The following is a 23,395-nucleotide window of genomic DNA, read 5'->3' on the forward strand; positions in this document are numbered from 1 at the left end:
GATGACATATAGGGAGAGCGAGTAGCTAAGAACCTTATTAAGTTAGAACCTAACAATTCTTCCCCATATGTATTGCTTTCTAATATGTATGCTGCATCAGGACATTGGAATGAAGCTAGATCATTGAGGAGAACTATGATACAGAAAGAAATCCAAATTATGCTTGGGTGTAGCTGGATTATTGTAGGATAAAAGACAAATTCATTTGTTGCAGGTGATATATCACATCCTAATTATGCTGAAATTTCACATTCTTTGAAGCATTTGAATGAACTCATTAGAGACAACAGATTCCAAGATGATGGAATTTCACTTGTTGGTTAAATTTAATTTTTTACAGTAATAAAAAATCAAGCAATCAACTCAGAGTTGCATTCTGACAAAGAACAAATCGTATATATATTCCATTGTTCTAGCTTTCTGGCAAAGGGAAAGCGTTATATTATTATTTGCATTACTTATGAACTGTTTATTGTCAATTTTTTATGCATATTTATGTGTTTGAATATAAGTTTCTGGTTAGAACTTAAAAAATAAAAAGTAAACCTTCACGTTACCTGGATTATGCTCCTATAATTTTATTCCTATCTATATTTTTCTTGACTTTTAACACTTTAACAATCCACGTGAAATAAGTTCTAGACTTTTAATTTGTGACTCACACTGCAAGAAGCAATAGCTCCTTGTTGCTATGATGTTGCACTGATTTATTTATTTTCTCACTACATGTACATTGGTGATTTAATATAATTAGGAGTCATATCTTATATATATAAATTGAAGATGTCTCCTTTTATTTTATTCTTTCCTAATGTCTCAAATTAAATCTTAAGAATATGTGCATCCAAGTTGGGGAATAAATAATAAAGGAAGGGAGTATGGGACTGAAGAACTGAAGATTGATGGTTTAGAAGTTATAGTAAACTCTCGTTGTAAGTATAGTTACTAAACCAAGCAATCAACCTTTCTTACAAATGTTTTGGTTGTCACAAGTAACAAACCCCTAAATAAATTGATAACCGAAATATTTAAACCTCGAGTCGTCTTCTCAAGGAATTGCAGGGAGGTATGTTCTTATTATTGGTTATGAGTTTATAAATTGGGAGTTTTGAGAATGAGGAACAAATAAAATAAATGACAAGTAAAATAAATAAATGACTGTAAAATAAACTCTTAACAAAGTATGAGAAATTGGAAGTCCTATCCCATTTATCCTTATCAATTGTGATGAGAATTGAATTTTTCTCTCACTATGTTAACCTCTAACTATGAAGGTAAGTTAAGTGGATGAATTAATTCAAATCCTCAAATTTCAGTCTTTCCTTGGGAAAAGTTAGAATTATTGGATCTCGAATTAATTCTTGAAGAATTCTAATTTTCAGTCAACAATGAGTTTGATAACTCAAGAGTTACCAATTAATCAACCAAAGCCAAAAGGGAATAAAATCTACTTGAATGAAAATAATTTGGATAGAGCACAAGCATCAATAACATAAATTAGAGAAAACAATCATAAGTCTGAAAATAAGATTTCTAGCAACATCAAATTAGATTGAACATAGAAATCCATAAGCCAAATTGGCAACATCAAATAATCAACTAAAGTGATAAATAAAAGTAGAAAATAAATTAAAGGAACATTGAACCTGTGATGAAGAAGTTGAAATCCTAATCCTAATCCTAATCCTAAGAGAGAGGAGAGAGCCTCTCTCTCTAAAAACTACATCTAAAACCTAAAGTTGTGAGTAATGAATAGCCTGATGAGTCTCTGCATGTTTCCTGACTTTAATCTGTGTTTCTGGGCCAAAAACTGGGTTGAAATCCGGCCCAGAATCCCTGCCAGCGACTTTTGTAATTCTGCAGATCGTGCACGTCACGCGGACGCGTCATTCACGCGGACGCGTCATTCGGCGTTTTTCTTTTCTATGCGGGCGCGTCGTTTATGCCTCCGCGTTACTTCTTCTTTTCCAATCTGCGCGTCCGTGTCACTCATGCGGCCGCGTCACGGTGAATTCCTTTCTTCCGCGCGGTCGCGTCACTTCTCGCTGGTCATCTCCTCAATTTCTTGTGTTCCTTCCATTTTTGCAAGCTTCCTTCCCAATCTCTCACTCATTCATGCTTTATAAAGCCTGAAACACTTAACACACAACTGAGGCTTCTCTTGGAGTTGAACGCCAAGTTGTAACGTGTTTTGGGTGTTCAACTCCGGGTCGTGACGTTTTTCCGGCGTTTTACTCCAGACAGCAACATGGAACTGGCGTTGAGTGCCAGTTTACGTCATCAATTCCCGAATAAAGTATGAACTATTATATATTGCTGAAAAGATCTGGATGTTTACTTTCCAACGCCATTGAGAGCGCACCATTTGGAGTTCTGTAGCTCCAGAAATTCTATTTCGAGTGCAGGGAGGTCAGATTCCAACAGCATCAGCAGTCCTTTATCAGCCTCCTATCAAAGTTTTGCTCAAGTCCCTCAATTTCAGCCAAAATTTACCTGAAATCACAGAAAAACACACAAACTCATAGTAAAGTCCAGAAATGTGAATTTAACATAAAAACTAATGAAAACATCCCTAAAAGTAGCTTGAACTTACTAAAAACTATCTAAAAACAATGGCAAAAAGCGTATAAATTATCCGCTCATCACAACACCAAACTTAAACTGTTGCTTGTCCCCAAGCAACTGAAAATCAAATAAGATAAAAAGAAGAGAATATACTATAAATTCCAAAATATAAATGAATATTAATTCTAATTAGATGAGCGGGACTTGTAGCTTTTTGCTTCTGAACAGTTTTGGCATCTCACTTTTTCCTTTGAAGTTTAGAATGATTGGCTTCTCTAGGAACTTAGAATTTCGGATAGTGTTATTGACTTTCCTAGTTAAGTATGTTGATTCTTGTACATAGCTACTTATGAGTCTTGGTCGTGGCCCTAAGCACTTTGTTTTCCAGTATTACCACCGGATACATAAATGCCACAGACACATGACTGGGTGAACCTTTTCAGATTGTGACTCAGCTTTGCTAGAGTCCCTAGTTAGAGGTGTCCAGAGCTCTTAAGCACACTCTTTTTGCTTTGGATTACGACTTTAACCACTTAGTCTCAAGCTTTTCACTTGGACCTTCATGACACAAGCACATGGTTAGGGACAGCTTGATTTAGCCGCTTAGGCCTGAATTTTATTTCCTTGGGCCCTCCTATCCATTGATGCTCAAAGCCTTGGATCCTTTTTACCCTTGCCTTTTGGTTTTAAGGGCTATTGGCTTTTTCTGCTTGCTTTTTCTTTTCTTTTTTTTTCACCACTTTTTTTTCACAAGCTTTTGCTTTTTCATTGCCTTTTCTTGCTTCAAGAATCAATTTTATGAGTTTTCAGATCATCAATAACATTTCTCTTTGTTCATCATTCTTTCAAGAGCCAACAGTTTTAACATTCATAAACAACAAGATCAAAAATATGCAATGTTCAAGCATTCATTCAGAAAACAAAAAGTATTGTCACCACATCAATATAATTAAACTAAATTCAAGGATAAATTCGAAATTCATGTAGTTCTTGTTCTTTTGAATTAGAAACATTTTTCATTTAAGAAAGGTGAAGGATTAATGGAATTATTCATAGCTTTAAGACATAGTTACTAAATACTAATGATCATGAAATAGAGACGCAAAGCATAGATGAACATATAACATAAATAAAAATGAAAAACAGAAAAATAAGAACAAGGAAGGAGTCCACCTTAGTGGCGTCTTCTTCTTGAAGGACCAATGGTGCTTTTTGAGCTCCTCTATGTCTCTCCCTTGCTTCTGTTGCATGATCCCTAGTTTTTTTGGTGCTCGTATCCTTAGTTGCTCCCAATAGTTGTGTGGAGGACCATTTATCCCCCGAGGTATCTCAGGGATCTCTTGATTTGCAGTCAAATGTTCTACCACTGAGCTATAAACCCTTAGGTGCCATTAATGGTTATGGAAAAATAAAATGCTATGCTTTTACCACACCAAACTTAGAAAATTGCTCGCCCTCGAGCAAGAGAAAAAAGAAAAGATGAAGAATAAGAAGAAGATATGGAAGAGATTGAGGGATGTGTGTATTCGGCTATATGGGTGGGATTGGGTGGGAAAGAGAATTTGAATTTTAAAGGTAGGTGGGGTGTATGGGGAAGAGTGGATAGATGTAGGTGGTGAATGAAAAACAGAAGGGATGACCATGAATGGAGAGAGAGAGGGTGAGGTAGGTGGGGATCCTGTGAGGTCCACAGATCCTCAGGTGTCAATGATTTACATCCCTGCACCAATTAGGCATGTAGAATGCCTTTGCATAAAATTCTGGCGCTTAAACGCCGAGGTGATTCACGTTCTGGGCATTCAACGCCCATGTGTAGCATGTTTCTGGCGTTGAACGCCAGTTCCATGCTTGTTACTGGCGTTCAGCGCCAGCTTTCCTCAAGGCACATTCCTGGCGTTCAAACGCCAGGATGTTGCTTGTTTCTGGCGTTCAGTGCCAGAATCATGCTCTGTTCTGGCGTTGAACGCCAGCCAGATGCTCCTTACTGGCGTTGAACGCCAGTATGTCCTCCCTCCAGGGTGTGATTTTTCTTCCGCCATTTTTGATTCTGTTTTTAATTTTTATATTTTTTTCGTGACTCCACATGATCATGTACCTAATAAAACACAAAATAACAATAAAATAAAAATTAGATAAATAAAAATTGGGTTGCCTCCCAACAAGCGCTCTTTTAATGTCATTAGCTTGACAGTGGGCTCTCATGGAGCCATAAAGGTGATCAGGTCAATGTTGTAAAACTCCCAACACTAAACTAAGAGTTTGGATATGGGGTCTTAACACTAAACTTAGTGTTTGGTTGTGGCTTCCTAACACCAAACTTAGAGTTTGACTGTGGGGGCTCTGTTTGACTCTGTACTGAGAGAAGCTCTTCATGCTTACTCTCTTTTGTCACAGAGGGATGGCCATGTGCCTTAAACACAAGGTAGTCCCCATTCCATTGAAGGACTAATTCACCTCTGTTAACATCTATCACAGCTCCTGCTGTGGCTAGGAAAGGTCTTCCAAGGATGATGCACTCATCCTCTTCCTTCCTAGTGTCTAAGATTATGAAATCAGCAGGGATGTAAAGGCCTTCAACCTTTACTAACACGTCCTCTACCAATCCATAAGTTTGTCTTAATGACTTGTCTGCCAATTGTAATGAGAACAAGGTAGGTTGTACCTCAATGATCTCCAGCTTCTCTATTACAGAGAGTGGCATAAGATTTATCCCTGACCCCAGATCACATAGAGCTTTTTCAAAGGTCATGGTGCCTATGGTACAAGGTATTAAGAACTTGCTAGGATCTTGTCTCTTTTGAAGTAAAATTTCCTGAATCCAGGTATCTAGTTCACTAATGAGCAAGGGAGGTTCACTTTCCCAAGTCTCATTACCAAACAACTTGGCATTCAGCTTCATGATAGCTCCTAAATATTGAGCAACTTGCTCTCCAACCACATCTTCATCCTCTTCAGAGGAAGAATAGTCTTCAGAGCTCATGAATGGCAGAAGGAGATTTAATGGAATCTCTATGGTCTCTATATGAGCCTCAGATTCCTTTGGATCCTTAATAGGAAACTTCTTCTTGCTTGAGAGACGTCCCAGGAGGTCCTCCTCACTAGGATTTTTGTCCTTCTCCTCCCTTGTGCATTCGGCCATATTGATCACATCAATGGCCTTGCACTCTCCTTTTGGATTCTCTTTTGTATTGCTTGGGAGAATACTGGGAGGAGTTTCAATGACTTTCTTACTCAGCTGGCCCACTTGTGCCTCCAGATTTCTGATGGAGGATCTTGTTTCATTCATGAAACTGAAAGTGGCTTTTGACAGATTAAAGACTAAGTTTGCTAAATTAGAGGGGCTCTGTTTAGAATTTTCTGTCTGTTGCTGAGAAGATGATGGAAAAGGCTTGTTATTACTGAGCCTATTTCTTCCACCATTGTTAAAGCCTTGTTGAGGCTTTTGTTGATCCTTCCATGAGAAATTTGGATGATTTCTCCATGATGAGTTATAGGTGTTTCCATAAGGTTCACCCATGTAATTAACCTCTGCCATTGCAGGGTTCTCAGGATCATAAGCTTCTTCAGAAGCTGCCTCTTTAGTACTGTTGGATGCATTTTGCCATCCATTCAGACTTTGAGAGATCATGTTGGCTTGCTGAGTCAACACTTTGTTCTGAGCCAATATGGCATTCAGAGCATCAATTTCAAGAACTCCCTTCCTCTGAGGCATCCCATTATTCACGGAATTCCTCTCAGAAGTGTATATGAATTGGTTATTTGCAACCATGTCAATAAGTTCTTGAGCTTCTACAGGCATTTTCTTTAGGTGAATGGATCCACCTGCAGAATGGTCCAGTGACATTTTCGAAAACTCAGATAGACCATAATAGAATATATCTAATATGGTCCATTATGAAAACATGTCAGATGGACACCTTTTAGTCAACTGCTTGTATCTTTCCCAAGCTTCATAGAGGGATTCACCATCTTTTTGCTTGAAGGTCTGAACATCCACTCTAAGCTTGCTCAGCTTTTGAGGAGGAAAGAATTTATCCAAGAAAGCCGTGACCAGCTTATCCCAGGAGTCCAGGCTATCTTTAGGTTGTGAGTCCAACCATGTTCTAGCTCTGTCTCTTACAGCAAAAGGGAAAAGTATGAGCCTGTAGACTTCAGGATCTACTCCATTTGTCTTAACAGTCTCACAAATCTGCAGGAACTCAGTTAAAAACTAGTAAGGATCTTCAGATGGAAGTCCATAAAACTTGTAGTTCTGTTGCATTAAAGCAACTTGTTGAGGTTTAAGCTCAAAATTATTGGCTCCAATGGCAGGAATGGAGATGCTTCTTCCATCAAATTTGGAAGTTGGTTTGGTGAAATCACCAAGCATCTTCCTTGCATTATTGTTGTTAGGTTCAGCTGCCATCTCTTTCTCTTGTTCGAAACTTTCTGAAAGGTTACCTTTAGATTGTTGTAACTTAGCTTCTCTTAGTTTCCTCTTCAGAGTCCTTTCAGGTTCTGGATCAATTTCAACAAGAGTGCCTTTTTCCTTGTTCCTGCTCATATGAAAGAGAAGAAAACAAGAAAAGAAGAGGAATCCTCTATGTCACAGTATAGAGATTCCTTTATGTTAGTAAAAGAAGAAGAGAATAGAAGAAGGAAGAGTAAAGAATCCAAACACCGGGGGAGGAGTGAGTTCGGATTTTTGGATGAAGAGAGGTGAAGAGAAGTGTTAGTAAATAAATAATTAAATAGAATAAGAAAAGAGAGGGAGAATTCGAAAATTAATTTTTTGAAAAGGAGTTAGTAATTTTGAAAATTAAAGATAAGATATGATTAAAATTAAAAATTTAAAACGAATTTTTGAAAAAGAGATGAGGTATTTTCGAAAATTAGAGAGGGAAAAGTAGTTAGGTGATTTTGAAAAAGATAAGAAACAAACAAAAAGTCAAATAGTTAGTTGAAAAAGATATTAAAATCAAATTTGAAAAGATAAGAAGATAAGAAGTTAGATAATATATAATTTTTTTAAATCAAATTTTGAAAGAGATAAAATTTTGAAAAACATATGATAAAAAGATAAGATAAGAAGATAAGATAAAAAGATAAGATTGAAAAAGATTTAATTTTTGAAGATTAAAATTAATTACTTAACTAACAAGAAACTAAAAGATATGGTTCTAGAATTTAAAGATTGAACCTTTCTTAACAAGAAAAAGTAACAAACTTTAAATTTTTGAATCAATCACATTAATTGTTAGCATAATTTCGAAAATTTGATATAAAGATAAGAAAAAGATTTTGAAAAAGAATTTTTGAATTTTTCGAAAAAGAAGAAAAATTGGAAAAGATATGATTTTTGAAAAAGATTTTGAAAAGATAAGATTTTTAAATTTTTGAAAATTTGACTTGACTTGTAAGAAACAACTAATTTTGAAAATTTTTGACTAAGTCAACTCAAATTTTCGAAAATTATGAGAAAAATAAGGAAAATATATTTTTTTGATTTTTGAATTTTTTATTATGAGAGAGAAAAACACAATTATGACCCAAAACTTAAAAATTTTGGATCAAAACACATGATGCATGCAAGAACACTATGAATGTCAAGATGAACACCAAGAACACTTTGAAGATCATGATGAACATCAAGAACATATTTTTGAAAAAATTTTGATGCAAAGAAAACATGCAAGACACCAAACTTAGAAATCTTTAATGCATGGATTCTAACAAACAAAAAATGCATATGAAAAACAAGAAACAACACAAAACAAGAAAACATCAAGATCAAACAAGAAGACTTACCAAGAACTACTTGAAGATCATGAAGAACACTATGAATGCATGGAATTTTCGAAAATATGTAAGAAAAAATTTTTGAGGCATGCAATTGACACCAAACTTATAAATTGACTCAAGACTCAAACAAGAAACACAAAATATTTTTTTTACTTTTATGATTTTATTAATTTTTTTGGATTTTTGTATATAATTTTCGAAAAAAAAGTTTGGAAAAACGAAAAAGAAAAGAAAAATTTTGAAAAAGATTTTTGAAAAATTTTTGAAAAGAAAATTACATGATCTGAGCAACAAGATGAACCGTTAGTTGTCCAAACTCGAACAATCCCCGGCAACGGCGCCAAAAACTTGGTAGACGAAATTGTGATTCATATGTTTATGTAAAGTTCATTGCTCTTTCTTTCCCTGGTAATGGCGCAAAAAACATGATGCCAATACCATGGTTCACAACTATGTGTGGACACAACTCCGTTCAACTAACCAGCAAGTGTACTGGGTCATCCAAGTAATACCTTACGTGAGTAAGGGTCGATCCCACAGAGATTGTTGGTATGAAGCAAGCTATAGTCATCTTGTAAATCCCAGTCAGGTGGAGTCAAATGTAATTGGATTAGATATTTAAAAGATAAATAAAATAAAGGGATAGAAACACTTATGTAAATTAATAGTGGGAATTTCAGATAAGCGTATGGAGATACTGTGCCCTTTCTTTTTCTACTTTCCTACTTCTTCCTTCAATCCTTCTTACTCCTTTCCATGGCAAGCTGTATGTAGGGCATCACCGTTGTCAATGGCTACATCCCATCCTCTCAGTGAAAAAGGTCCAAATGCTCTGTCACAGCACGGCTAATCATCTGTCGGTTCTCAATCAGGTTGGAATAGAATCCCTTGATTCTTTTGCGTCTGTCACTAACGCCCAGCCTTCAGGAGTTTGAAGCTCGTCACAGTCATTCAATCCCGGAATTCTACTCGGAATACCACAGACAAGGTTAGACTTTTCGGATTCCCATGAATGCCGCCATCAATTCTAGCTTATACCACGAAGATTCTGATTAAGGAATCCAAGAGATATGCTCCCGGTCTAAGGTAGAACGGAAGTGGTTGTCAGTCACGCACGTTCATAGGTGAGAATGATGATGAGTGTCACGGATCATCACATTCATCAAGTTGAAGTGCAACGAATATCTTAGAATAAGAATAAAGAGAATTGAATAGAAAATAGTAGTAATTGTATTGAAACTTGAGGTACAGCAGAGCTCCACACCCTTAATCTATGGTGTGTAGAAACTCCACCGTTGAAAATACATAAGTGAAAGGTTCAGGCTTGGCCGAGTGGCCAGCCCCCCATGATATGAGAACTAAACGACCCAAGATATCTAATACACTAGTAAAATGTCCTATTTATAATAAACTAGCTACTAGGGTTTACATGAGTAAGTAATTGATGCATAAATCCACTTCCGGGGCCCACTTGGTGTGTGTTTGAACGCTAAGTTGTAACGTGTTTTGGGCGTTCAACTCCGGGTCGTGACGTTTTTCTGGCGTTTTACTCCAGACAGCAACATGGAACTGGCGTTGAGCACCAGTTTACGTCATCAATTCCCGAATAAAGTATGGACTATTATATATTGCTGGAAAGCTATGAATGTCTACTTTCCAACGCCATTGAGAGCGCGCCATTTGGAGTTCTGTAGCTCCAGAAATTCCATTTCGAGTGCAGGGAGGTCAGATTCCAACAGCATCAGCAGTCCTTTGTCAGCCTCCTATCAGAGTTTTGCTCAAGTCCCTCAATTTCAGCCAGAATTTACCTGAAATCACAGAAAAACACACAAACTCATAGTAAAGTCCAGAAATGTGAATTTAACATAAAAACTAATGAAAACATCCCTAAAAGTAGCTTGAACTTACTAAAAACTATCTAAAAACAATGCCAAAAAGAGTATAAATTATCCGCTCATCAGCTATCACCTATCATACATACCTTCTATATAATTTCTAAAATCATGCCTAGCTGCCCTTAACATTGGGGTAATTTTGTCCCCTTATTTATTTATTTATATTATATTTGTTTCTTTTTTTTTATAGAGACATAAAATCTAAAATAACATATCAATGCATATAGAATTTTTTAATTTTCTGTTTTACATGAGTAGGTTCCAGAATTTCTCAATCTTCAAAATTAATAACATGATACATTCCCATGTTCTCACAGTTTCTCCACACTTAGTTGATACATAATCTCTATCTTAAGCTAACCAAAGATTCAATTTGGAATTTTTACTTTTGTTTTTCTGCTTAAGGCTAGTGATGTGGTTATAGAACAGAAGGGGATTAAAAGGCTCAAGGTGGCTAACAAGGGAGATGTAAAGGTAGGCTTATTTGGAATAAGTGAGCTAAAATCAAATAATGGCCTCAATCATATTGATGAGCGGATAATTTATACGCTTTTTGGCATTGTTTTTAGTATGTTTTAGTTAGTTTTTATTATATTTTTATTAGTTTTCAGTTAAAATTCACTTTTCTGGACTTTACTATGAGTTTGTGTGTTTTTCTGTGATTTCAGGTATTTTCTGGCTGAAATTGAGGGACCTGAGCAAAAATCTGATTCAGAGGCTGAAAAGGACTGCAGATGCTGTTGGATTTTGACCTCCCTGCACTCGAAGTGAATTTTCTGGAGCTACAGAAGCCCAATTGGTGCGCTCTCAATTGCGTTGGAAAGTAGACATCCTGGGCTTTCCAGCAATGTTTAATAGTCCATACTTTTCTTGAGATTTGATGGCCCAAACAGGCGTTCCAAGTCAGCTCAAGAATTCTAGCGTTAAACGCCGGAACTGGCACAAAAGCTGGCGTTTAACTCCAAGAAAAGTCTCTACACATGAAAGCTTCAATGCTCAGCTCAAGCACATACCAAGTGGGCCCGGAAGTGGATTTTTATGTCATTTACGCATTGATGAGCGGATGATTTGTATACTTTTTGGCATTGTTTTTAGTATGTTTTTGATATGATCTAGTTAGTTTTTAGCATATTTTTATTAGTTTTTAGTTAAAATTCACTTTTCTGGACTTTACTATGAGTTTGTGTGTTTTTCTGTGATTTCAGGTATTTTCTGGCTGAAATTGAGGGACCTGAGCAAAAATCTGATCCAGAGACTCAAAAGGACTGCAGATGCTGTTGGATTCTGACCTCCCTGCACTCGAAGCGGATTTTCTGGAGCTACAGAAGCCCAATTGGCGCGCTCTCAACGGCGTTGGAAAGTAGACATCCTGGGCTTTCCAGCAATATATAATAGTCCATACTTTGCCCAAGATTTGATGGCCCAAACCGGCGTTCAAAGTCACCTCAAGGAATCCCAGCGTTAAACGCTGGAACTGGCACCCAAATGGGAGTTAAACGCCCAAACTGGCACTAAAACTGGCGTTTAACTCCAAGAAGAGTCTCTACATGAAATTTCTTCATTGCTCAGCCCAAACACACACCAAGTGGGCCCGGAAGTGGATTTTTATGTCATTTACTCATCTCTGTACACCCTAGGCTACTAGTTTTCTATATATAGGACCTTTTACTATTGTATTTTCATCTTTGAATCTTGAGAGCCTTTTGAACATCTAGTTCTTAGACCTTTGAGAGGCTGGCCATTCGGCCATGCCTAGACCTTGTTCTTATGTATTTTCAACGGTGGAGTTTCTACACACCATAGATTAAGGTGTGGAGCTCTGCTGTACCTCGAGTATTAATGCAATTACTATTGTTCTTCCATTCAATTCCACTTGTTCTTTTACCAAGATATCACTTGTTCTTCAATATGATGAAGGTGATGATTGACGCCCATCACCATTCTCACCCATGAACAAGGTGACTGACAACCATTCTTGTTCTACAAGCATCTGAGGCTTAGTGAATATCTCTTGGATTTCTGATTGCATGATGCATGGTTGATCGCCTGACAACCGAGTGCTCGCCTGACAAACGAGCCAGCCATTCCGTGAGATCAGAGTCTTCGTAGTATAGGCAAGAACTGATGGCGGCATTCAAGAGAATCCGGAAGGTCTAACCTTGTCTGTGGTATTCTGAGTAGGATTCAATGATTGAATGACTGTGACGTGCTTCAAACCTGCAACCTACTGGGCGTTAGTGACAGACGCAAAAGAGTTATTCTATTCCGGTAGGGGAGGGAACCAAACCGGTGACTGGCAGCACTGTGACAGAGTGTGTGCATTAGCTTTCACTGCGCGGATGGGAGGTAGCTGCTGACAACAGTGAGACCCTACACAAGTTTGCCATGGAAAGGAGTAAGAAAGGATTGGATGAAGGCTGTAGGAAAGCAGAGAGACGGAAGGGAAGGCATCTTCATACACTTGTCTGAAGCTCTTACACCAATGATATACATAAGTATCACTATCTTTATCTTTATATTATTTTCGTTCATCACCATATATATCTGAGTTTGCCTGACTAAGATTTACAAGATGACCATAGCTTGCTTCAATACTAACAATCTCCATGGGATCGACCCTTACTCACGTAAGGTTTATTACTTGGACGACCCAGTGCACTTGCTGGTTAGTTGTGCGAAGTTGTGTAATGCCATGGTATTGAGCGCACCAAGTTTTTGGAGCCATTACCAGGGATTATGAGAGTTGTGAAAAAGTATAGTTCACAATTTCGCGCACCAAGTTTTTGGCGCCGTTGCCGGGGAATTAAATGTCCTAACTACAGTTTCGCATTTGTTCCCTGCAATAACAGTGCCAAGTTTTGATCCGGCAACAACACCAAGTTTTTGGCGCCGTTGCCGGGGATTGTTCAAGTTTTGAGCAAGCTTTTGGTAACATCAGTGCCAAGATCCGGCAACAACATCAAGTTTTGGTGTTATTGCCCGGGATTGTTTAGGCTGGACAACTGACGGTTCATCTTGTTGCTTAGATTAGGTATTAATTTTTTCGAAATTCTTGAAGATGAATTCTAGAGTTTCATGATGATTTGTTGAAATCTGGCTGGCTGAGAAGCCATGTCTAATCTGATTGGACCGAGGTTTCAACTTATCACCACAAGAGCTTGTTGATTCTCATCAATTTTGCTTTTGGAGCAGTGATTTGCTAAGGCTTGGCTGACCTTTGGTCATGTCTAGTGTTTTGGACCGAAGCTTTCTTTGAAAGCTTGGCTGGCTGTGAAGCCATGTCTAATTCCTGGACCGGAGTCTTAGACTAGCATTGCACTGATTCCTGAAATTCTCATTAAGAATTTTGATACCTTTTTCCCACTTAATTTTCGAAAAATACAAAAAAAAAATTTGCAAAACCATAAAATCCAAAAATATTTCTTGTTTGAGTCTAGAGTCTCATCTTAAGTTTGGTGTCTTATGCATGTTTTTGTTATATTTTTCGAATCCATGCATATATTTCTTTGTTTTGATCTTTGAATTCTATTGACTTGAAGTATTTTGTGTATCTCATATGCATTCTCATATTATTAGTGTCAGTAGTATACAAACTGCTAAGTTTGGTGTCTTGCATGCATTGTTAATTGATTCTTTTTGCATTTTGATTATTAGAAATCCAAAAATATTTTTAATTTGTGTCTTTTCAAGTCAATGATACAAAGAATTGAAGATTCAGAACATACAGCAGAGGAATTATACAGAAAAAGCTGAGCATTCAAAAATGCCCAGTGAAGAAGGCAGACTGGCGTTTAAACGCCAGCCAGGGTACCTGGTTGGGCGTTTAACGCCCAAAAAGGGTGCATTTTGGGCGTTAAACGCCAGAATGTATACCATTCTGGGCGTTTAACGCCAGGATGGTGCCAGGGGGAAGATTTTGTTTTCAAAATCAATTTTTTTTCAAGTTTTCAAAGTTTTCAAAATCAAATCTTTTCAAATCATATCTTTTCAATCAAATGTTTTCAAAATCAATTTCTTTCCTTTTTTAAAAGATACTTACTAACAATTAATGATTTGATTGAACATCACAAGATTGTTACCTTTTCTGTTGAGAAAGGTTTAAATGTTTCAATCATATCTTTTCTGTTAGGCAAGTCATTAATTTTTAAGATCATATCTTTTCAAAGTGTTTTCAAATCATATCTTTTAAAATTGTTTTCAAATCATATCTTCTCAATCACATCTTTTTAAAACCATAACTTCTCAAGTAAATCTTTTTAACCCATCTTTTTAAAAATAGTTTTCAATCAAATCTTTTTAATTTCTAATTTCAAAATCTTTTTCAAAAATCACTTGATTTCTTTTTCACTTTGAATTCTCGAAAATTATCAATCAAATTTTCAAAATGTTTTCAAAATCTTTTAATTGAATTTTCGAAAATTCTCTTCCCTCCTTCCCACATCCTTCTATTTATGGAGTACCACTCCTTCTAAATGCACAATTCGAACCTTATCTAACTAAAGTTCGAATTCTTCTTCTCCTTCTTCTTTCTATTTCTCTTTTCCTCTGACATTTCAAGGAATCTCTATACTGTGACATAGAGGATTCCACACTTTCTTTTTCTCTTCTCTTTCATATGAGCAGGAGCAGAGACAAAGGCATTCTTGTTGAAGCTGACCCTGAACCTGAGAGAACTTTGAAGCGAAAGCTAAGAGAAGCCAAGGCACAACTCTCTTTAGAGGACCTGACCGAATTCTTCAAGGAAGAAGAACACATGGCAGCCGAAAATAACAACAATGCCAACAATGCAAGGAAGGTGCTTGGTGACTTTACTGCACCTACTCCTGATTTCTATGGGAGAAGCATCTCCATCCCTGCCATTGGAGCAAACAACTTTGAGCTTAAGCCTCAATTAGTTTCTCTAATGCAACAGAATTGCAAGTTCCATGGACTTCCAATGGAAGATCCTCATCAGTTCTTAGCTGAATTCTCGCAAATCTGTGACACAGTCAAGACTAATGGGGTTAACCCTGAGGTCTATAGACTGATGCTATTCCCTTTTGCTGTAAGAGACAGAGCTAGAATATGGTTGGATTCTCAACCTAAAGAAAGCCTGGACTCTTGGGAAAAGCTAGTCAATGCCTTCTTGGCAAAGTTCTTTCCACCACAAAGATGGAGTAAGCTTAGAGTGGAAGTCCAAACCTTCAGACAGAAGGATGGAGAATCCCTCTATGAAGCTTGGGAAAGATACAAACAATTAATCAGAAGATGTCCTTCAGACATGCTTTCTGAATGGAGCATCATAGGCATTTTCTATGATGGTCTCTCTGAACTATCCAAGATGTCTTTGGATAGCTCTGCAGGAGGATCTCTTCATTTGAAGAAGACGCCTGCAGAAGCTCAAGAATTGATTGAAATGGTTGCAAATAACCAATTCATGTACACTTCTGAAAGAAATCCTGTGAACAATGGGACTAGTCAGAAGAAAGGAGTTCTTGAGATTGACACTCTGAATGCCATATTGGCTCAGAACAAAATATTGACTCAACAAGTCAATTTGATTTCTCAAAGTCTGTCTGGAATGCAAAATGCACCAAACAGTACTAAGGATGCTTCATCTGAGGAAGAAGCTTATGATCCTGAGAACCCTTCCATGGAAGAGGTGAATTACCTAGGAGAACCCTATGGAAACACCTATATTCTTCATGGAGAAATCACCCAATCTCTCATGGAAGAATCAAGAGAGACCTCAGCAAGGTTTCAATAATAATGGTGGAAGAAACAGGTTTAACAATGGTAAACCTTTTCCATCATCTTCTCAGCAACAGACAGAGAGCTCTAAGCAGAATACCTCTGACTTAGCAACCATGGTCTCTGATCTAATCAAAACCACTCAAGTTTCATGACTGAAACTAGATCCTCCATTAGGAATTTGGAAGGACAAGTGGGTCAGCTGAGCAAGAAAATTACTGAACTCCCTCCAAGCACCCTCCCAAGTAACACTGAAGAAAATCCAAAAGGAGAGTGCAAGGCCATAGACATGGCCGAATATGGGGAGGAAAGAGAGGAGGAGGACGCCACTGAGGAAGACCTCAGTAGGCGTGTACCAATCTCCTCTGAGTTCCTCAATGAGGAACAATGGGAATCTGAGGTTCAAAATGAGACCATAGAGATTCCATTGGACTTACTTCTGCCATTCATGAGCTCTGATGAGTATTCTTCCTCTGAAGAGGATGAGTATGTCACTGAAGAGCAAGTTGCTAAATACCTTGGAGCAATCATGAAGCTAAATAACAGTTATTTGGAAATGAGACTTGGGAGGATGAACCACCTTTGCTCACAAAAGAACTGGATGACTTGTCTAGGCAGAAACTGCCTCTAAAGAGGCAAGATCCTGGGAAGTTTTCTATACCTTGTACCATAGGCACCATGACCTTCAAGAAGGCCTTGTGTGACTTAGGGTCAAGTGTAAACCTCATGCCCCTCTCTGTAATGGAGAAATTAGGGATCCTTGAGGTGCAAGCTGCAAGAATCTCATTAGAGATGGCAGACAATTCAAGAAAACAAGCCTATGGACTTGTAGAGGATGTTCTGGTTAAGGTTGAAGACCATTACATTCCTACTGATTTCATAGTCCTAGAGACTGGGAAGTGCATGGATGAATCCATCATCCTTGGCAGACCCTTCCTAGCCACAGCAAAGACTGTGATTGATGTTGATAGAGGAGAGTTGATCATTCAAGTGAATGATGAATCCTTGGTGTTTAAGGCCCAAGGATATCCCTCTGTCATCATGGAGAAGAAGCATGAAAAGCTTCTCTCAAAACAGAGCCAAGCAGAGCCCCCACAGTCAAACTCTAAGTTTGGAGTTGGGAGGCCACAACCAAACTCTAAGTTTGGTGTTGAACCCCCACATTCAAACTCTAAGTTTGGTGTTGGGAGGTTCCAACACGGTTCTGAGCATTTCTGAGGCTCCATGAGAGTCCTCTGTCAAGCTAATGACATTAAAGAAGCGCTTGTTGGGAGGCAACCCAATGTTTTATAATTAATTATTTCCTTTTGTTATTTTATCTTTTTTGTAGGTTGATGATCATAAGAAGTCACAAAAACAATGAAAAAAGCAAAAACAGAATGAAAACAGGAAGAAAAACAGCACACCCTGGAGGAAGATGCTGCTGGCGTTTAAACGCCAGTCAGCCTAGCAGTTGGGCGTTTAACGCCCAGTCTGGCACCTTTCTGGGCGTTTAACGCCAGAAAGGGCACCAGACTGGCGTTAAACGCCAGTAAAGGGTAAAAAACCTGGCGTTAAACGCCAGGAATGGGCACCAGCCCGGCGTTTAACGCCAGAAAAGGCTCAAACGTGGATTTTGATGCCATTTGGTGCAAGGATGCCTTTTCCTTGACACTACAGGATCTGTGGACCCCACAGGACCCTACCATCACTCTCTCTCTTCTTCCCCCATTCACCAATCACCTCAAACACCTCTTCCCCAAAACCCCTCACCTATCAAATCCCATCTTTCTCTTCACCACTCACATCCATCCTTCATAAATCCCCACCAACCTCACCCTTCAAATTCAACCACTTTCCCTCCCAAACCCACCCCCAAATGGCCGAACCATCATCCCCCTCTTTCCTATATAACCCCTCTTTACCCCTTCATTTTCACACACCTAAACACCCTTTCTTACCCTTCTTGGCCGAACACACTACCATCTCCCTCTTCCTCCATTTCTTCTTCTTCTACTCTCTTCTTTCTTCTTTTGCTCGAGGACGAGCAAACATTTTAAGTTTGGTGTGGTAAAAGCGTTGCTTTTTCATAACCATTTATGGCATCCAAGGCCGGAGAACCTCTAAAAAGAGGAAAGGGAAGGCAAAGGCTTCCACCTCCGAGTCATGGGAGATGGATAGATTCCTCTCAAGGGTGCATCAAGACCACTTCTATGAAGTTGTGGCCTTAAAGAAGGTGATCCCCGAAGTCCCCTTTTCACTCAAAAAGGGTGAATATCCGAGATCCGCCATGAGATCCGAAGAAGAGGTTGGGAGTACTTACCAACCCCATTCAACAAGTCGGAATCTTGATGGTTCAAGAGTTCTATGCCAATGCATGGATCACCAAGAACCATGACCAAAGTGTGAACCCGGATCCAAAGAATTATCTTACTATGGTTCGGGGGAAATACTTGGATTTTAGTCCGGAAAGTGTGAGGGTGGCGTTCAACTTGCCTATGATGCAAGGATGAGCATCCTTACACTAGAAGGGTCAACTTTGATCAAAGGTTGGACCAAGTCCTCACAACCATATGTGAAGAGGGCGCACAATGGAAGCAAGATTCAAGAGGAAAGCCGGTCCAATTGAGAAGGCATGACCTCAAACCCGTGGCTAGAGATGGTTAGAGTTCATACACGCTCAATCATTCCCACTAGCAACCGTCCGAAGTTACCAAAGACCGGGCCATCATGATCCATAGCATCATGATTGGAGAAGAAATAGAAGTTCATGAGGTTATAGCCCAAGAACTCTACAAGGTGGCGGACAAGACCTCCACTTTGGCAAGGTTAGCCTTTCCTCATCTCATTTGTCACCTCTGTTATTCAGTGGGAGTTGACATAGAGGGAGACATCACCATTAATGAGGACAAGCCCATCACTAAGAAAAGGATGGAGTACACAAGAGACCCCTCTCATCATGAGATCCCTGAGATACCTCAAGGGATGCACTTTCCTCCACAAAACTATTGGGAGCAAGTAAACACCTCCCTAGGAGAGTTGAGTTCCAATATGGGACAACTAAGGGTGGAGCACCAAGAACACTCCATTCTCCTCCATGAAATTAGAGAAAATCAAAGAATCATGAGGGAGGAGCAACAAAGACAAGGAAGAGACATTGAGGAGCTCAAGCACTCCATAGGATCTTCAAGAGCAAGAAAGAGCCGCCATCACTGAGGTGGACCCATTCCTTGATTTCCTTGTTCTTTATTCCTTTGTTTTTCGAATTTTAGTGCTTTATGTTATCCATGCTTGTGTCTTATGATCATTAGTGTCTTAGTGTCTATGCCTTAAAGTTATGAATGTCCTATGAATCCATCACCTTTCTTGAATAAAAATGTGCTTAATTGAAAAAGGAAGAATTGCATGAATTTTGAATTTTATAATAGTTTAATTATTTTGATGTGGTGGCAATATTTTTGTTCTCTGAATGTATGCTTAAACAGTGCATATGTATCTGGAATTTGTGGTTCATGAATGTTGGCTCTTGAAAGAATGATGAAAAAGGAGACATGTTATTGAGGATCTGAAAAATCAATAAAATGATTCTTGAAGCAAGAAAAAGCAGTGAATATAAAAAAAAAAAAGAGAAAGCAAGCAAAAAAAAAAAAACGAAAAAAAAGGAAGAAAAAGAAAGAAATAAAGTTGTGATCCAAGGCAATAAGAGTGTGCTTAAGAACCCTGGACACCTCTAATTGGGGACTTTAGCAAAGCTAAGTCACAATCTGAAAAGGTTCACCCAATTATGTGTCTGTGGCATGTATGTATCCGGTGGTAATACTGGAAAGACAGAGTGCTTTGGGCCACAACCAAGACTCAATAAAGTAGCTGTGTTCAAGAATCATCATACTTAACTAGGAGAATCAATAACACTATCTGGACTCTGAGTTCCTAAAGAAGCCAACCATTCTGAATTTCAAAGGATAGATTGAGATGCCAAAACTGTTCGGAGGCAAAAAGTTAAAAGCCCCGCTCATCTAATTAATACTGATCTTCACAGATGTTTTTGGAATTCATTGCATATTCTCTTCTTTTTATCTTACTTGATTTTCAAGTTGCTTGGGGACAAGCAACAATTTAAGTTTGGTGTTGTGATGAGCGGATGATTTGTATACTTTTTGGCATTGTTTTTAGTATGTTTTTGATATGATCTAGTTAGTTTTTAGCATATTTTTATTAGTTTTTAGTTAAAATTCACTTTTCTGGACTTTACTATGAGTTTGTGTGTTTTTCTGTGATTTCAGGTATTTTCTGGCTGAAATTGAGGGACCTGAGCAAAAATCTGATCCAGAGACTCAAAAGGACTGCAGATGCTGTTGGATTCTGACCTCCCTGCACTCGAAGCGGATTTTCTGGAGCTACAGAAGCCCAATTGGCGCGCTCTCAACGGCGTTGGAAAGTAGACATCCTGGGCTTTCCAGCAATATATAATAGTCCATACTTTGCCCAAGATTTGATGGCCCAAACCGGCGTTCAAAGTCACCTCAAGGAATCCCAGCGTTAAACGCTGGAACTGGCACCCAAATGGGAGTTAAACGCCCAAACTGGCACTAAAACTGGCGTTTAACTCCAAGAAGAGTCTCTACACGAAATTTCTTCATTGCTCAGCCCAAACACACCAAGTGGGCCCGGAAGTGGATTTTTATGTCATTTACTCATCTCTGTACACCCTAGGCTACTAGTTTTCTATATATAGGACCTTTTACTATTGTATTTTCATCTTTGAATCTTGAGAGCCTTTTGAACATCTAGTTCTTAGACCTTTGAGAGGCTGGCCATTCGGCCATGCCTAGACCTTGTTCTTATGTATTTTCAACGGTGGAGTTTTCTACACACCATAGATTAAGGTGTGGAGCTCTGCTGTACCTCGAGTATTAATGCAATTACTATTGTTCTTCCATTCAATTCCACTTGTTCTTTTACCAAGATATCACTTGTTCTTCAATATGATGAAGGTGATGATTGACGCCCATCACCATTCTCACCCATGAACAAGGTGACTGACAACCATTCTTGTTCTACAAGCATCTGAGGCTTAGTGAATATCTCTTGGATTTCTGATTGCATGATGCATGGTTGATCGCCTGACAACCGAGTGCTCGCCTGACAAACGAGCCAGCCATTCCGTGAGATCAGAGTCTTCGTGGTATAGGCAAGAACTGATGGCGGCATTCAAGAGAATCCGGAAGGTCTAACCTTGTCTGTGGTATTCTGAGTAGGATTCAATGATTGAATGACTGTGACGTGCTTCAAACCTGCAACCTACTGGGCGTTAGTGACAGACGCAAAAGAGTTATTCTATTCCGGTAGGGGAGGGAACCAAACCGGTGACTGGCAGCACTGTGACAGAGTGTGTGCATTAGCTTTCACTGCGCGGATGGGAGGTAGCTGCTGACAACAGTGAGACCCTACACAAGTTTGCCATGGAAAGGAGTAAGAAAGGATTGGATGAAGGCTGTAGGAAAGCAGAGAGACGGAAGGGAAGGCATCTTCATACACTTGTCTGAAGCTCTTACACCAATGATATACATAAGTATCACTATCTTTATCTTTATATTATTTTCGTTCATCACCATATATATCTGAGTTTGTCTGACTAAGATTTACAAGATGACCATAGCTTGCTTCAATACTAACAATCTCCGTGGGATCGACCCTTACTCACGTAAGGTTTATTACTTGGACGACCCAGTGCACTTGCTGGTTAGTTGTGCGAAGTTGTGTAATGCCATGGTATTGACCGCACCAAGTTTTTGGAGCCATTACCAGGGATTATGAGAGTTGTGAAAAAGTATAGTTCACAATTTCGCGCACCACTCATCTTTGTAAACCCTAAGCTACTAGTTCTCTACAAATAGGACCTTTTTGCTATTGTATTAAAAAAATCTTTTTGATCATGTTTTTATGATTAAACCTTCTTTGGGAACGGCCATGCCTAGACCTTGTTCTTATATATTTTCAACGGTGGAGTTTCTACACACCATAGATTAAGGTGTGGAGCTCTGCTTTACCTCGAGTATTAATGCAATTACTATTGTTCTCCTATTCAATTAAGCTTATTCTTGTTCTAAAATATTCATTCGCACCCAAGAACATGATGAGTGTGATGATTATGTGACGCTCATCATCATTCTCACTTATGAACGCGTTCCTGACAACCATTTCCATTCTACAAGCAAACAAGGCTTGAATGTTTATCTCTTGGATTCCTTAATCAGAATCTTCGTGGTATAAGCTAGAATTGATAGCGGCATTCAAGAGAATCCGGAAGGTCTAAACCTTGTCTGTGGTATTCTGAGTAGGATTCAAGGATTGAATGACTGTGACGAGCTTCAAACTCACGATTGTGGGGCGTTAGTGACAGACGCAAAAGAATCACTGGATTCTATTCCGACATGATCGAGAACCGATAGCTGAATAGCCGTGCTGTGACAGAGCGCGTTGAACATTTTCACTGAGAGGACAAGACTGTAGCCATTGACAATGGTGATGCCCAACATACAGCTTGCCATGGAAAGGAGTAAGAAGGATTGGATGAAGACAGTAGGAAAGCAGAGAGACGGAAGGGACAAAGCATCTCCATACGCTTATCTGAAATTCTCACCAATGAACTACATAAGTATCTCTATCTTTATTTTATGTTTTATTCATCTTTTAATTATCAATCCTCCATAACCATTTGAATCCGCCTGACTGAGATTTACAAGATGACCATAGCTTGCTTCATACCAACAATCTCCGTGGGATCGACCCTTACTCGCGTAAGGTTTATTACTTGGACGACCCAGTGCACTTGCTGGTTAGTTGTGCGAAGTTGTGATAAAGAGTTGAGATTGCAATTGAGCGTACCATGTTGATGGCGCCATTGATGATCACAATTTCATGCACCAAGTTTTTGGCGCAGTTGCCGGGGATTGTTCGAGTTTGGACAACTGACGGTTCATCTTGTTGCTTAAATTAGGTATTTTTCTTCAGAATTTTTAAGAATGAATTCTAGAGTTTCAAGGTGATGTTTTTATCATCACCAAAGCTGATTGATTCTCATCAATTTAGCTCTTGAATGTAATGTCGTGCTGAAGCTTGGCTAGCCATGTCTAATTTCTTTAGACTAAAGCTTTAGACTAACATTGCATGATTCCTGGAATTCTTATTAAAAATTTTGAATCTCTTTATCATCTTTTCCATATAATTTTCGAAAAAGCACAAAAAAATTTATAAAATCTTAAAAACCAAAAATATTTTTTTGTTTCTTGTTTGAGTCTAGTGTCTAATTTTAAGTTTGGTGTCAATTGCATGTCTTTATTCTTCTAATTTTCGAAAATTACATGCATTATGTACTTCATTAATCTTCAAGTTGTTCTTGATGATTTACTTGCTCTGATCTTTAAATTCTCTTATCTTGAGTG

The 23,395-nt window shown here is 38.5% G+C and overlaps 1 non-coding gene across 1 annotated transcript; it reads right to left on the minus strand.

Moving 5' to 3' along the window:
• Positions 1-15,399: 15,399 nt before the first annotated feature.
• Positions 15,400-15,507, minus strand: LOC130952983 (small nucleolar RNA R71). Its single transcript, XR_009075157.1, has one exon. It is a non-coding gene; the product is annotated as a small nucleolar RNA R71 (small nucleolar RNA).
• Between the last annotated feature and the right edge of the window lie 7,888 nt (positions 15,508-23,395).

Source organism: Arachis stenosperma, chromosome 9 (assembly GCF_014773155.1).
Source record: "Arachis stenosperma cultivar V10309 chromosome 9, arast.V10309.gnm1.PFL2, whole genome shotgun sequence".
Taxonomy (NCBI): domain Eukaryota; kingdom Viridiplantae; phylum Streptophyta; class Magnoliopsida; order Fabales; family Fabaceae; genus Arachis; species Arachis stenosperma.